We start from the raw sequence: 16,967 nt of genomic DNA on the forward strand, positions 1-16,967 counted from the left end.
ACTCTGTGCAAGGAGCCAGTTGGATGCTGCAGACTGTGTGATCCCAACGCGGCGATGTCCCGGAAAAGACAAAACCAGGACAATAAGAAGTCGTCCTTGGCTGGTGGCGTCACTTCAGGCCACGTCCAACCGAAACGCGCCCAGCCACCAAGTCGGGGATGAGGAGGTGCGTGGCAGCGCCGTGGACCACGCCCCAAAGCCTTGTCCCCAGGACTGTAGAAGGGATGAAGGACTGTGACAAGTTCACACGACGGGGGTCACATCCTTGAGAATGAGGGAATCACCATCAGGCGCACAGGGAGGGGCCCCCCAGACCCCGCTGCAGCCACGGCCCTTCTCCCCTCCTGCCCCACCCCTCCGTTAAAGAAGGAGGAGGGTGGGGGCTCGCAGCGGGCTCTCCTCTGCCTGGGTATCCCTGCCCCAGGCCTGGGTCTCCCTGGGAGGCCCCCAGTGCCGCGCACTCCCCCACCAGACTTCTGCGCTTGCGGCTCCCTGGACGCCCCAGACAGAAAAGGAGAAAAGGAGGATCTGCAGGCCCTTAGCTCAGCCCTAGAGCTGAGGGGGACTTGCCAGAGGGCAGAAGCCCAGGGACGGGGGAGGCAGGAAGTGGTTTTTCTTTTTTTTTTTTCATAATATTTTATTGTCAAATTGTTTTCCATACAACACGGGCCCTCTCACCGGGCTGCAAGTGAGCCACTGAGGTGCTGAGTCATACCTTCTCTGCCCTCCTCCCTGCCCCGCCCTCCTCTGGGCCTGAGTCAGCCCACACTCAGCCCACAGAGCCCCCCACCCTGGCCCTTAGGAGGAAGGTGAGGGTGCAGTGCCCTGGGGCTCCAGCCACAGGCCCAGGTGATTCGTGCTGGTAGGGCTGTGTGGGAGGCCAAGTAAGGGAATTTGCTTCAGGTCAGCTGACCTTGAACAGCTTGTAGGGGAGGGTGGGAGTGGCTGACACAGTTAGGGTGGGGGTGGGGGTGCCCGGGCACAGGTGGAAGGGGTTGGGGGCACAGGTGGGAGGAGGGGTGGCAGTGCTGGGCACAGGTGGAAGGAGGGGGTGGGGTGCCAGGCACAGGTGGAAAGGGGGATGGGGGTGCCATGCACAGGTGGAAGGGGGGTAGGGGTGCCGGGCACAGGTGGGAGGAGGGGTAGCGGTGCCGGGCACAGGTAGAAGGAGGAGTGCCTGGCACAGGTGAACAAGTGGGGGGCTGCCTGAGCACAGTTAGGGTCCCAGTGGCTCACAAGCCGTCTGGAGTAGACCCTCCAGCCCCAAGGGTTGAGCCTGAGCCATTGCTTTCCTCCGTCACCGCTGCCCTGGGGAAGGGGGGAGGGGCTGGCAGCCACATGGGATCTTTGGGGGTCCCCAGTGGCCCATTGGTCAGGAACCTACCCCAGCAGCCTAGTGCAGAGCCCGCAGCACCCCCAAACCTGAAATTACTGCATGCAGACTTGCTGGTCCTTGAGCTTGGTTGGGGACCCCTCTTTTTACTTTTTACCAAAACCCAGTGTCCTGGAGGGTGCTGGCCACAGCACTGCACACTGGGGCCGAGCAGGACAGACACAGACCTGCCTTCTCGGGGCCACTAGACCCAGACCAAGTCCTTGACCGATAAATGGCCTAGTAGGGTTGTGGCATGGGCTGAGGGACAGCGCTGCTGCTTCTCTGAAGATGAGGAGGGGGCACTAAAAACCATGAAATAAGAGGTGACAAATCTATACACTGAAAACTGTAGGAAATTTATGAGAGAAATGGAAGAAGACACACCAAAGAAATGGAAAGCGTTCCATGCTCATGGATTGGAAGAACAAACATCGTTGGAATGTCAATACCACCCAAAGCAATCTACACATTCAGTACATTCCCCATCAAAATAGCACTAGCATTCTTCACAGAGCCAGAACACACAATCCTAAAATTTGTATGGAACCAGAAGAGACCCAAATAGACATAGCCCTCCTGACAAAGAAAACCAAAGCTGGAGGCATCACAATCACGGACTTCGGGCTGTGTTACGGAGCTGTCATGATCCAGACAGTACGGTTTGGGCACAAGAACAGACACTCAGATTAGAACAGAGAACAGAGGACCCAGACATGGACCCACAGAGTATGGCCAACTCATCTCTGACAAAGCAGGAAAGAGTATCCAATGGAAAAAAGACAGTCTCTTCAGCAAATGGTGCTGGGAGACCTGGACAGCGACATGCAGAAGAATGAAGCTGGACCACTTTCTCACACTGTCCACAAAAGTAAACTCAAAATGGGTGAAAGACCTAAATGTGAGACAGAAGCCATCAGAGTCCTAGAGGATAAAGCAGGCAGTAACCTCTTTGACCTGAGCAACCTTGTACTTGACATGTCGCTGGAAGCAAGAGAAACAAAAGCAAAAATGAACTGTTGGGACCTCATCAGGATGAAAAGCTTCTGCACAGCGAAGGAAAACAGTCAGCAAAACTAAAAGGCAACTGACGGAATGGGCGAAGATATTTGCAAATGACATAGCATAGAAAGGGTTAGTATCCAAAATCTATAAAGAACTTACCAAACTTAACACCCAAAAACCAAACAATCCAATGAAGAAATGGGCAAAAGACATGGACACTTCTCCAAAGAAGCCATCCAGATGGCTAACAGACACGTGGAAGGGTGCTCAGCATCACTCATCATCAGGGAAGTACAAATTAAAACCTCGTGAGACACCACCGCACGCCCGTCAGAACGGCCGCCATCAACAAGTCAGGCCACACCAGATGCTGGCGGGATGTGGAGACAGAGGACCTGTCTCGCACGGCTGGCGGGAACGCAGACTGGCGCAGCCGCTCTGGAAAACAGTGTGGGGGCTCCTCAAAACATTAAAACTAGAACTACCCTACGACCCAGCAATTACACCACTAGGTATTTATCCAAGGGACACGGGTGTGCTGTTTCGAAGGGGCGCGTCCACCCCAAAGTTTACGGCAGCCAAAGTATGGAAAGAGCCCAAATGTCCACCGATGGATGAATGGATAAAGAAGATGCAGTATACACACAATGGAGTGTTACTTGGCAATCAAAAAGAATGAAATCTTGCCATCTGCAACAACGTGGATGGAACTAGAGTGTATTATGCTAAGCAAAGGAAGTCAGTCAGAGAAAGACAGATACAATCTGACTCATATGAGGATGTTAAGATACAAAACAGATGACCGTAAGAGAAGGGCTGCAAAAATAAGATAAAAACAGAGGGAGACAAGCCATAAGAGACTCTTCAATACAGAGAACAAACTGAGGGTTTCAGGAGGCGTTGGGGGTGGGGGGATGGGCTAAACGGGTGCCGGGCATCAGGAGGGCACTTGTTGGGATGAGCACTGGGTGTTATAAGTAGGTGATGAGTCACTAAATTTTATTCCTGAAGTCATTATTACATTATATGTTAACTAGCTTGGATGTAAATTTAAAAAGAAATCAAAATTAAGCCTTAAAAAAAATCGGGAGGGGTTTTGTCTTCACGACCATTGCGGGGGGTGAGCAGGGCTGGCCTGGGAACGGTGGGAGCTGGGGGCCGGGAGAGCCTCCTGGGCGTGGGAAGAGCAGGTGCAGAGGCCCCAGGACGGGCTGAGCCCGGTGAGTTCCAGGCACGGAGAGCAGCCCCTCGGCCTGGGAGAGGAGGGGACATGGCCTGAGGGGGGTCAGAGGGACTGACTTCTGTCTGCAGATGGGCCTTCAGGCCAGAGCTAAGTCAGCCCCTTCCCTGGGGTCCAGCCTGCAGCCCCCAGAATGATGAGCCAATTCCTTGAAACAAGTTTCTCTCCGTGTGATGTTCACACCCTTTTAGTCTCTCTGGAGAACGGGGTTCTGGAAAGCCCCCCTGGGGCGGGTGCCCCTGAAGCGGGTTGTGAGCCAGGCTGATGGCGGCGGCCGAGCTGCGTGTGCGGGGCGGAGGGTCCCCCAGGGTGGGAGGTGGCAGGGGACTGGTCTGCAGGCTCTGGGCAGGGCCCAGTTAGAGTAGCAGATGGAGTAGAACAAGTGACAGGTCAGCCTGTGTCATGGCCGGGTGGGGGTGGGGTCCTGGGGGGGGGGGCGCGGGTCTGGGCCAAGCCCGCCGTGTCAGGGGTCCCCCGTCAGCTCTTAGGAAGATGGACGCAGGAGGCTGGGGACGGCATTCACTGTCTACCCATCCACCCTGGCGGAAAGTAAGGCTGTCGGCCGGCCCCTGGCCGGGGTCCCGGGGGCACACGGCTGCCTGTGAGGGGCCTGTGGCCTCCGTAACAAAGTGCCAGAAACAGCACCAAGTACTCTCACGGCTCCGGAACCAGCCTCACTGGGTTAGAGCAGACATGTCGCAGGTCTGGTTCCTTCTGGAGGCTCTGGGGAGGCGTCCGCGTGCCTCAGCCCACGGCCTCGGCCCCGTCCTTACAGCCAGCCGCCTCCCTCCCGCTCTGCCTCTCCGGCCTCCCCCTGAGAAGGACCCACTCGGGTGATCCAGGATAGTCCTCATCTCAAGGTCACGGACTGAATCACATCTGCAAAGTCCCCTTTGCCCCACGAGGTCGTGTATTCACAGGCTTTTGGGATCAGGGTGTGGGTGGCCTTGGGAGGGGAGTGTTATTCTACCCCACGCTGCCCCTTGCCCAAAGGGAGAGCATTATGGCGAGGAGGAGAAGCTGTTTGGGGCTCAGAGAGTGAGCGGTGCTGGTGCACTTGCACTTGGATGTGAGGGGCAAGGTCAGAGCAAGGCCAGGGGAGGGGCAGTTGTGGGGGCAGACTGCCGGGATGCTGCCGGGGGCACATCAGGAAAGCTAGGGCAAAGGGCCAGGTAAAGGGGAGGAGGGGCAGGAGCCTAAATCCTGGAGCCCCTGCATCTGAGTGGCCCATAGTGGAGCCTGGGGCAGGTGGACGGATGACCTGAGGAAGACTGAGTGGAGGGCTGGCAGTGGAACGGGTGGTGGCTGGACTTGGGGACGCTGAGCAGGGCTGCGCGAAGACGGGCCTTGGCGGCTGCGTCGGATGGTGCGGGCCATGGGGGCTGTGCGGGGTGGGCGGGATGGGGCCCTGAGGGCAGGGCTGGATTGGGTGGGACTGGTCATGAAGTTTGGGGTGGTGGGGGCTGGGGCCATGGGGGCTGGGGTCAGGGGGCTGGGGTGGGCGGGATGGGCAGGCCGGGTCAGCTGGGTGGCGGTGGTGGTGGCACAGCCGGCCCCAGGTCTGCTGGGCTGGGCTGGGAGGGTTGTTTGTCGGGCCTGCTCCGTGAGTGTCAGGAAGAGCTGGGCAATGCCTGTGGCTTCCCCTAAGTACCCTTGGCCTCCAAGTGTCCCACAGAAAAAGGTGTGACTTGTGTCCCCCCCCCCCCGCCCCCGCAGCTGGAAGCAGATGGCAGGGAGGGGCACCGCCCAGACATCCACGTCTGGCTCCACCCAGATGTGCCCGTGAGCACCTTCCCGGCAGCTGCCCGTTCTTAGGGGACCAGCTTTCCCCCTGGAAGGGCCAGGGCCATCACTGTTCCACCCAGCAGTGTCCTTGTGGCGGAGTGCTGGGGAAACGGGTGCCCAACACAGCCTCACAGCGGTGGGTGCCCAGGTGGGTGGGGGCCGGATCCCAGCCCGTCTCCACTCCTGGGAGAACCTGCTCGGCCTCAGTGTGCCGGAAGCAGACATTATCTCTCCTGCAGCCCTCCGCCCTCTGCCCACGGCCTGGACAGCTGCCAGGCTTGTTCCCAGGGCTTGGCCGGTGGCCGGCAGTCAGTGCCCACCTGCTCTGGGAATGCCAGCTCCTCTGCGGCACCCAGCCCCTCCCAGGCAGCCGGACAAACGGGTCTGGGGTTGTAACGCCCCCTCTCTTGGAAGCAGTGACTCAGAAGGGCAGGGAGAGTGGATGGGGGCAGTGGCCCCCGTGTCCCGTGCACAACGCCCCAGTCCTTCCCCTGTGAACCCCCAGTGTTCCTGAGACTCTGGCTCAGACAGTCAGTGAGCAGAGGGGCAGGGACGATGGCCCTGGGCCCCTCCCCAGGAGGCCTCCACTTTCAGGCTGGAGGGACCCAGGCCGTGGGTGCAGGTGTGAGCCCCCCGCCCCTGCAGGGAGGCGGTCCCTTGCACTTGGACTTCCTACGCTCTCCCTGGAGACACGTGTAATAGGTCAGCTTATGAAAAGATACCAGAGAGCTTACGGTATATAAATTTGGCTTAATTACTCACCGCCTCACCTCGCTTCTGTAACAAGCCGGCCTGCTAGATAGATAACTTAGGTTGCAAAACTCTCCCCACCCCTTTTACTAAGACCTGGTCAAAGGCAAGGTCAGCAGGTGAAAGTCACCTAGTCCCTGCCCCGCGGTATCTTAGGTGTCTAACTATGATTGGTCATTTTAAAGGAACAAAGAGCTTTAAATTGATAGGTTCCCGCCCAAACTAGCATCTGTGCATTACCATGTAATTGACTCCCATGGGATGCTGTGGATGTACTTGGTTAACTAAATGATGACGCCGTCTGTCCACATCAGCCCGCTGCCCCCGTGTTCGGGCCGTTCTCTGCACTTTCTCCGGACCGTCAGATCAGGTCTGGCAGCTTCTATCCAGCGTTTGGTGGTCTTTTCAACATCACCCTGTAACAACACTCAGGTTCCCTGCTGTGAGGCCCTCAGACACTGGCCTTGGAGCCTTGGCCTCTTGTCTGTACAATGGGACTATGATACAGAGCTCTCCTGTGGGGAGGGGGCAGCGCCCGGTTCCCGGGGTGTAGCCCACCCCCGGTCTGGAAGCCAACTGCGGCCGCCTCCGTGCTGACCTCCTCTGTACCTTCTAGAAGCTCTTTCCAGCTGCTCCGGACTCAGGGCAGAAGCCCTGGGAGCAGGCCCTGATGGGGACCGAAACTGCCTCTCCGGCACAGGCCTGCCGGGGGCCAGCGAGACCCCTGACCACCCGAGACGCGGCAATGCACCTGACCATCCCCGCCCTCGCTCGCCCCACATCCCCCTGCGTAAACCTGCAAGTCTTTCCGGCCAGCGCTTTGGAGACGCTGCAAGACGCGGGTCCTCTGTCCTCTGTCCTCGGGAGCTCGACTCACGGAGACAGACTTGTGTCACCACCACTCATCTCTGCCTTGGGACTTCGTGAGCCACAAGTGGCCGAACCTGGCCTGTTTGGGACCCGAGAGCCAGGCTCCCTGGCCACCTGTCCCCTCTGGCAGTGCTGCAGGGAGGACCCCAGGAGGACCCCCACTCATGGCTCTGCTGCGGTTTCCAGGACACGGTCCCTGCCCTGGGCGGTCACAAGGGAGGGCAGGGGAAGGCTCAGGCCCTGGGCAGGGGGCTGGTCTCGCGGGGCCTCGGGGGAGCACCTGGGGCTGTGCAGGTCTCCCCTCGGAGCGCCTGCAGGGGTGGCCACAGGAGGGGCAGCCACAGCAAGGGGACATCCGTGCGGCACCCAAGGGAGCACCGGGGATGCATGATGGACGGAACCCACGCAGGCCCTGCCCTCCGGGAGCCGACGGGCGGCCGGGTGGGGGCTGGGCAAGGAAGGGCAGCATCTTCAGGAGCCGAGGAGGGAGGGGGCACGGGCACTGGCTGGGGGCACGTCACAGCTTACACCGGAGGTCAGGGTGATGACCCAGGGAGAAAGCGAGCCTCCTGACCATCGGGACAAGCATCCTGACCGAGGGACAGGGCAGCACGTGGGAAGGCCCCACAGTGGGCACAGGAGGTGGGGTCAGCCTCAAACCCTGAGCCCAGAGCTGTCCTCAGAGGGGCTGGAGCAGTAAGGGAGGTGGCGGGACGGGGCAGGGGGCGGGGCTGGCACACAGGTTGTTTCTGGAGCCCTGAGGGACATGAGCGACGCAGCCAGAGGGGCAGCCGGTGACAAGCCTCCCCAGGGAGAGCCCTCCAGGGAGAAGCAGGCGGAGCACCCAGAGGACTGCGGGGTCCTGGGCACTGCTGACCTCTGAGCACATGATGAGAGGCCTTCCGGCCGCCAGGAGGCCTGGTGGCCACTTCCTTCCCTTTCCTGAGACGACCTCTGCTTGCTGGGGGGGGGGGGGCGGTCTCCAGAGGCTGGTCCTCGCCTGGTCCCATCCCCTGCCCTGCAGCACCCCCTGGGGGAGGTGGCCTCTCTGTTCAGCCACAGCCGGCCCCCTGCCCAGAGGCCTGTGCCTTTCGCAGGGACAGAGGCTCTTGAAGGCCCTTCAAAGCAGCCACAGCCCATTGGCCCTGCTGCTCCCTTCTGGCCCCTGCAGGTTCCTGCCATGTGGGTGGCCCTCCTGTCCTCCCCCCCGCCCCCGCCATGGAAGGTCTGGAGTCCAAGCCCCGTGGCCCCTGGGGACCAGAGCAGGACTGCAGCTTCTCCTCATCCCTGACCCTCGGTTCGCTCACCCTGCTCTGTCCCCTCCTGCCAACCAGCCCCTTTATCCTTGCGCTGAGTTGAATAGTACCCCCTCCCAACAAGAGATTCCCATATCTGTAAGGGTCAATTTTATGTGTCAACTAGGCTGGGCCATGGGGTACAGGAGCTGACATTTGATCAAACGTGATTCTGGGCATGTCTATGTAGTATTTCTGGATGAGACTGACATGTGAATTGATGGACTGAGTGAAGTATGGTTTCCCACAGCGTGGGTGGGCCTCGTCCAATCAGTTGAAGGTCTGACTAGAACAAAAGGCTGACTGGCCCCTGAGGAAGTGGGAACTCCTCCTGCCTGGTGGCTTTTAGGCTGGGAGGTCAGCCTTTTCCTGCCCTTTGGCCTTGACCTCAAACGTCAGCTCTCCTGGGGTTCCAGCTTGCCACCTGGAGGTCTCAGGGCTCACCAGCTTCTGTCATCTGTGACTCAAGTTCTTACAAAATAGGTAGATAGGTAGATAGATATGCAGATTGATTGATCGATGATAGATGATTGACAGATGATAGATACATAGATACATCGATTGATTGATAATAAATGATAGACAGATGACAGACAGACAGACATCCTGTCTGTCTGGAGAACCCTGACTAACACAGCACTGTAAGCCCCGAAAGCTGTCAGCCCCTGACCTCATACAGCAAAGGGACTTTGTAGACGGACTTGAGTGGGCGACCCTGAGCTGGGGGTGCCCTGGGTGGTTTGGGGGGGCCCTAAGTGCAGTCACAAGGGTCCCGATGAGACGGAGGCAGGGGGGCCGGAGAGGAGAGTCTGGAAGATGCCGAAGATGCCAGCGGCTGCCCGTGGCTGGGGGATGGCCACGGACTGTGGCACCTCCAAAGGCTGGAAAAGGCCAGCAACGGGGACATCTGTGAGCCCAATGACACCCGTGTTGGACTCCCAGCTCCCAGCTCGTCAGGTGGCCGTGGGTGTCATTTTGAGCCCCGATGTGATGTTGGCTGTGGGAAGGGGACCCAGGCCTCCGGCCAGCCTGGGAGGGGGTTGGGTCAGGCTCCTGGTGCCCCTCGTGTGTGAGCCCCTGACTTGCGGAGGAGGGACGGCACTGCCCATGCGCCACATCGCTCCGGCCCCTGGGGGAGGGACGGAACCATCCGCGGCTTCGCGGTGAGGGGACCGGTGAGGGGACCAAGGCATGGACGGCTATTTGGCGGGGGCTGCCCCGGGGGCCTGAGCCCTGCCACCACCCGCCAAGGGCACAGAGAGGAGTCTCCCTGCCATACTGTGTCCCCGGAGCAGGGGTGCTGCCCTGGCCAGCCCCTGCTTCCTGGGCCGCTGTGCTTCACCTCTTGTTGACCTTGCTGGGTCACCAAGTGCAGCCCCCCTCCCCCCGGCTGAGACCCAGGGGCCCTCCGGGAGTCGGTGCCCCAAGCGGGGTCTGGTGTGGAGCAGCCGGTGGGCCCGGGCAGGGCGATGGCGACAGTCCGCTCCGCCCTCCTCACTCCCTGGCGGGCCAGGGGCAGAGGGCAGGGCCCCGTCACCTCCTGCAGGAGCCCCCCAGCCTGTCTCCAGCTGGGCCCCTAGGGTCGGGGCCTTCCCGCCCCTCGCTCCCTGGGCGGCTGCTCCCGTGCTGGGGCTTCTGCTGTCCGTGGGGCCGGCAACTAGCTCCAAGAGGCTTATTCCGGAAAGCAGTGCGCGTGTCGTGCTTAGAGCCGCGCTCACGCCCCACACACGGGCGGCTCTCACCGCGGACCGTCCCGTCCCCGTCCTGGAGGCCAGAGCCCCAGGTCCAGGCGGGCGCAGGCCCCCCGAGGCCCCTCTCCTTGTGCGTGGACGGCCGTCCTGCCCGGTGCCCTCACGGGGTCGTCCCTCCGCACGTGTCTGTGTCCTGATCCCCTCACCTCACGAGGATCCCACGGGACCAGGGCCCCCCACCTCCCGGTGACCCCGTGTCCCCTAAACACTTTAGAGATGGCATCTCCACGCTTGGTCTCGTCCAGAAGTGCTGGGGCCAGAACTCCTGCGCGCGGATTCGGGGGGCCCAGCTCAGCCTCACAGCAGCGCCCTGGCCCCGTCCGTGTCCCCACCCTCCATGCCCAGTGTGGACCCTACGCCCGCGTTTCCAAATCGCAGCCTGGAACCACTGTGTGCTGACCTCCCGCTGCTTCAGAGATGGAGCTGTCCCCGGTCACACCCCAGGTCCCCACGACCCCCTACCGGCCCACCAGGCCCAGTCCTCTGTTCTCTGCACCCTGGAGCCCCCCCCCCAGCTTCCTTTCCTCTCCTCCGCACACTTGCTAACGGTGGAAACAGGACCTGGATCCATGTGGTTCTCCCGAGGCCCCCCCGCCCCATGCACTTCACCCCTGCTGAGCCTGGCTGCCACCTCCCCCCGCAGACCCTTGCCCAAGCAGCCCGAGAATGCCGCTCCCAGTGCCTGCTGTGCCCCCCTCCTCCCGTCCTGAGGTCCTGCCCTGCACCCCCACCGCCCTGACGGGGGCTCCCCAGCCCAGCCCAACCCGCCTGCACCTCTTTCCCTGCAGGCGCTCGGGGCGTTCGGACGGTGCAGCCCCCCTCCCAGCGCTGCGTTTGCCGTCAGGCTGACCAGCCGTGAGAGCCGGCCCTTAGTCCAACCGGTCTTGACATACAGCAGTCCCAAGGAACGCACCTCTGCGGTAGAGTGGTGGGCACACCGGGGGCCCCCTGGTCCCCTGTGACCTGCTCACCTGCGCCGCTGCTCCGGGCCCCTCCCCACCCCCAGGCATCCGCAGCACCTGCCGGAGTTTGAGGGGTCTGGACTTCGGAGTGGGCATGTCGGGCAGCACGACCATCTTCCTCCAGTCTCTCTCTCTCTCTTTTAAACGTTTATTTATTTATTTTTGAGAGAGAGACAGCGAGCGAGCCCACACGCAAGCTGGGGCCGGACCAAGAGAGGGGGACAGAAGATCTGAACCAGGCTCCGCGCTGTCAGCACAGAGCCCGATGCGGGGCTTGAACCCATGAACCATGAGATCATGACCTGAGCCAACGTCAGGCCCAACCACCGACTGAACCCCCGGGCGCCCCTTCCCCTGGTCTTTTGCACTCAGCGTGACTTCTGAGACGTGTCCCTGTCACTGCAAATAGATTACGATCCTGGAGGTCAGAAACCTGAATGGGGCTCACTGGGCCGAATCCAGGTGTCACTGGGCCGTGCTCCCTCGGAAGGCTCCAAGGACACCCTGCTCCTAGTCCTTTCTGGCTGCTCGAGGCCCCACATTCCTCGGCCTGTGGCCGGCTTCCATCTCCAGAGCCAGCGATGGTGGCCCGCCCCCCCTCCCATGGCCTCCCTCCGGCCTTCCTTCCGGGGACCCACACGCCCCCTCCCGCCTTGAGCACCTTGTGATTACAGGGCTCCCGGAGCTAATCCGGATGATCTGCCTCTTTCAGGGTCAGCTGCCTAGCAACCCTACTGCCACCAGCAAGCTCTCCTCCCCGGCCACTCGCAGCGCCCCACGCCGTCCCCAGGGTTGGGGCGCCCTTCTTCCGGACCTCGTCCTGCCTGCCACAGTGCATGTCACGTTACTTGCATCGATGAATAGTGTTCCAGAAGGAGAAGGAGCCCCAACCTGTCTCCGTGCGGCCGTGCGTTGGGGCGGCTTCCAGGTTCCACCTTCTCTGAACGAAGCTGCTGGAACCTTCACCTCTCAGTCTTCACGTGGGTGTGTTTTGGACCATCAATCTGGATTGCTGCATCTGGGGTTTTCAAAGACCTGTCCAAAGGGCGTCTGCCCAGCGCCTGGGGGCCCCCACCCGACCCGGGGCCTCGCCGGCGCTCGGTGGTGCCACCTTAGCTGCTCCAACAGGTGTTTTGTGGCCTCTCGCTCGGGTTTCCCTTACGTGCCCCTGATGATTCATGAATCGGGGGCATCTTCTCGGGTGCTCCCGGCCACTCGTGAATGTTTGGGGGGCATGCCTGCAGACCTTTTCCCGCTTCTTTGTCCGGCCGTCCATCTTACTGTCGCTGGGGAAGGTCTTCCTGTACGCTGGCCGTGCGTCCTTTGTCGTTTTGCCAAAAATACGTGTTTTGCAAATATTTCCTCCCAACTCGTGGTGTCTTCTCACATCCTTTTGATGGTGGCTTTCAAAGAGAAGTCCAAAAAAGCTTTTTGATGTATTGGTCAAATGTATTGATTGTTTTCTTTTATGTTTTTGCTTTCAAGTGTCATATTTAATAAATCTTTGCAAAGGTCAGGGTCAGTGAGGTTTTCATCTGCGCTTCCTGTCTGATCTCTGACGTAGGTGGATCCCTCTTTTCGGATTAATTCTTGGGAAGGCAATCCTTCCTCCGTGGAATCGCCTTGGCGGCGTGGCTGAAGAAAGGTCCGCCTGTCACGCGGACGCCACTCTGACATGAGTCTGCGCATCACGCAGCTGAGTCATCCAGGGCCCATCTCCTTTTCCAAAGTGATTTTATCTCCCTGCATCCTTGCATTTTTACATAGTCTCAAATCAGCTTGTTACTTCCTGTATTTTTTTAAATGTTCATTTTTGAGAAAGGGAAACAGTGTGAGCAGGGGAGGTGCAGAGAGAGAGGGAGATACAGAATCTGAAGCAGCTCCAGGCTCTGAGCTGTCAGCACAGAGCCCGACGTGGGGCTCGAGCTTGCGAACCATGAGATCATGACCTGAGCCGAAGCCGGACGCTCACCCGACTGAGCCCCCAGGCGCCCCCCAGCTTGTTAATTTCTGAAAAAAAAATCAATGGGGGCTTTGATTCAGTTGGAGTTGAATCCACACATCAACCCATTCCCTGCTTGGGGGCGGCAGGCTCCGCACTCACAGGGATTTCTTCCCGTCCGTGAACTCTGCACGTGTCCATTGCTTCAGCTTCCTGCCTTCCCTTACGGTATCTTACAGTTTTCAGAGTGAAAATCTTAGACATCTTTTGTCAAATTTACCTACACATATTTTCTATTTTTTATTCTTTTGTAAGTGGCATTTCAAAGCCTTCGATTTCCCAGTGTTCATTTCTAGTATAAGAAATACAATAAGAGGGTCAGGGTGGCTCAGTCAGTTAAACGTCTGACCCTTGGTTTCAGCTCAGGTCATGATGTCACTGTTGGAGGGATCGAGCCCACGTCAGGCTCTGTGCTGACAGCACGGAGCCTGCTTGGGATTCTCTCTCTCAATAAATAAATAAATATACAGCAGAAAGAAAGAAGGAAAGAAAGAAAGAAAGACCACTGATTTTGTGTGCTGACCTGTCCTACAAACCTGCTGCATCCAAAGGGTCTCACAGGTTTTGTCGGGTCTCTAGGATGACCGTGTCTGCCCCAAAGGAGCCAGTTTTATTTCCTTTCTGCTCCCAATGCTTTGTCTTCCTTCCCTGGCCGTCCTGGCAAGACCTCGAGTCCATGGCCGGCCAGGAGGGTGACAGCAGGCACCTCCCTCCGTCCTGGCGGTGGAGAGGGCTCAGTGCCGCCGCCCGAAGGACCCCGTCCGCCCTGGTGTTAGGGAGGCCGTCATCGGGCTGCAGGATTTCCCTTTTATCCCGTTTTCTGGGAACTCCTATCAGGAATGGGGGGTAGGTTTGATAAAATGCGGTTTCTGGCACATTTGAAGACGATCATACACTTTTGCTTCTTCTATCCGTTTGTTAACGTGATGAACTAGAATCCATTAATTTTCAGCTGTCGGAACAACCCAGCTGGCGGGAAAGAAGCCCACAGATTGCGTGAGGTTAAGATCTTGTTAAGAATGTTTGCATTTCTGCTCGTGGCCCGTGGGGTCTTGTCTCGTGTCTGTGCCGGAGCGGAGCAACGCCGGCCCCAAGGGCATCTTCCCCTCGCGTGCCTGGGAGGTTTGTGTAGCGTGAGTGCTGTCTCCCCGTGGGTGTCCGGGGCTGCTCCTCTACGCCCCTCCGGCCCTTCGTGTCCCTGGGCGCCCGTGGTGACGGCCACCGTCTCTCCTGACGCCGACAGTCCGCGTCTGCTCTCGTTGTTTGGATCCGTCTGACTCGGTAGAGCTGATTAAATTGTGCAAGCTTCTAAAAAGGAAAAACCAGGTTGGTGTCATTGATTTTCTGCTTCTGATTTCCTAGATTTCTGCTCTCACGTCTGTCGCCTCCTTTCTTCTGCCGACCTCAGATTTCTTCTTTTGATTTCTGATCTCTTCAGGTGCAGGCCAAGGTCATTGACTTGAGACTCTCCTCTTTCCTACCATGACTTAAGCCAGATCCAGTGAATTTTTAAAAAATTAATTTATTCTTTACGTTCCCGGGTAGTTGACGTACGTCATGTTCGGGCGGCAGTCAGGGATGAGTCCGTGCGTCACGCAGAGCGTGCCCGGAGCTCACGCCTGAATGCCCGCCCGTCACCACCCTTGTGCCCCCCCCTCCCGCCCGGCGACCCGCCGTGCGCCCTCCGCAGCTCAGCGTCTGCCTCTTTGTCTCTTCTTCTTTGCTCCTTTGCTTCGTTTCCTAAGTTTCACGCGAGTGAAATCACTTGGGTTTTTCGCCTTTCTGACTTCTCTCACTCAGCACTGGCCCTTCGAGGCCCATCCCTGTTACAGCCGGTGAATCTTTACGTGTGTTTCTGTTCTCAGTCTGTTTGAAGCGCTTTCTCGTTTTCCTTCTAGTTCTCCGACGCGAGGGTTACACGCGAGTGTGTTATTTGCGCTCTGCCTCGTATCAGTTCTCTGCTGCTGATTTCGTGCCGTTACACGAACAGAGACCTCAGACAACAGCCCTCATCCCCACGCGGTCCCACGGGCCAGGATGGGGGGGCAGCGGCGGGCCCCCTCCCGCGCCGACGCCTGTCCCTGGCGGAACTCAGGCCCCTGCGTGGGCGAACTGAAGTCTGTGCCTCCCGGTGCCGCCACCCCACCGCTGCTCTCGGCCTCGGGCCCTCGCACAGGCCCCCCCATCCCCCCTGACACGAGGACGGACCTCTTCTCCCTCAGCTTCGGTCTCTGACCTAGAAGTCTCTGATTAGGTTGGGCCCACCCAGGAAATCTCCCCATCGTAAAGTCAACTGAACAGAACTTAAATTACGTGTGGAAAAATCCCTTGTCCGTTTAAGATAAAATTCACAGGAGTAACACCAACACCAGAGGGCCCAGGTCACGGGTCCATTTCAGGATTCTGCCCGCCCTACTGGCCCCCCCACCCCTGCAGGGCTTTGGGGATTCCCCACATACTGCTCTCTTTTACCCTTAGAATTCAGTCCTGTTGTAGCCTCACTTTGGATGATTTGAATCCCTTTAAACTTGTTTAAGGATTGTTTCACGGCCCCAAATACGGTCTACCTTGGTAAACGCTTCGTGTGTTCTTGAAAAGAATGTGGATTCTGCTGCTTCCAGGGTGGAGTGTTTTAGAAATGTCAGTGATGTCGGTTGCGTTGGCAGAGGTGATGGTCTTCATTCCCTTGCCGACTTCCGGCTCACTTGTTCCCTCAGTTTTCGGCGCAGTTGTTGACCTCTCCTACTGTAATGGTGGATTTGTCTATTTCTCCTTTCAGCACCATTAATTTTTGTTTTATGTATTTTAAAGCACGGTTATTAGGTGCATTCGTATTTAGGATTGTTGTATCTCTTGATGAACTGACCCAATTATCATGAAATGACGTTTTTATGCCTGGTGATATTCTTTGTGCAGAATGTCCTTTGTCTGGAGCTACTATATGCACCTCTCTTTTCCGCTGAGGAGTGCTACCACGGTGTATCTATTCCCATCCAGTTACTTTTAAACTCTTCCTGTCTTCATGCTTATTTTTATTTTTATCATATACCATTTTTTGAATGTTTATTTATTTTTGCGAGAGAAGACAGCGTGAGCAGGGCAGGGGCTGAGAGAGGGGACAGAGGATCTGAAGCAGGCTCTGTGATGCCAGCGGGGAGCCCGATGTGGGGCTCAGACGCGCGAACGATGAGGTCATGACCCGAGCTGAAGCTGGACGCTCACCCGCCTGAGCCACCTGACCTGGTCACTGTGACCCTCCTGTCTCTGGAACGTCCTTCAATATGGGCACCAGGCTCATAGGCAAAACGGAGCCAGGGCACCAACATGACGTGCCACGAGCTGGGCACCGGAATGCCTCGCGGACCCTGCTCAGCTCTGGAGGGAAATAACAGAACACACAGCTCCTGGCAGCTGTTTCGATGTAGTCTGTGTGTTTTGGGTGCTGATGGACGTGGAATGGGGTGTGAGGGAAGGTGGGTGCCTGGCCTGAGGGGACAGGGCTCCCCGGCACGGGGACATCAGAGGAAGGAGAAGAGCGGGGAGGGGTCACGCTTGCAGTGAAGCTGAGAGTTGGGTTCAGGAGTCGAGTTTGGGCAAGAGGTCCGGGCCGAGGGTCGGTGGATACATGAAACGGAGGTCACGGGCATCTCTGAGCTCCCTGGGCGCGGAGCACACCCAAAGCGGAGACAGGGCGGAGACTGAGTCACGAGGCCTTTCAACTCGGAGGAAGATGGAGGGTTGAAAAGTTGGCAATGCGTCATCGTCTCACAGCGGGGAGACACCTCGCTCCGTGAGGACGAATGCCAGCACGCGGGTGACTTAACGGTAAAAGTGCGGCCCTTGAAAGACGGCAGCGGGCAGTGGGCAGCCATGGAGCCCGGGGGATGCGGGTCCCTGAGGCGGCTGGTCGGGGTCTGATCCCGGAGTGACCTCTG

This window comes from Suricata suricatta, chromosome 11 (genome assembly GCF_006229205.1).
Source record: "Suricata suricatta isolate VVHF042 chromosome 11, meerkat_22Aug2017_6uvM2_HiC, whole genome shotgun sequence".
NCBI lineage: Eukaryota > Metazoa > Chordata > Mammalia > Carnivora > Herpestidae > Suricata > Suricata suricatta.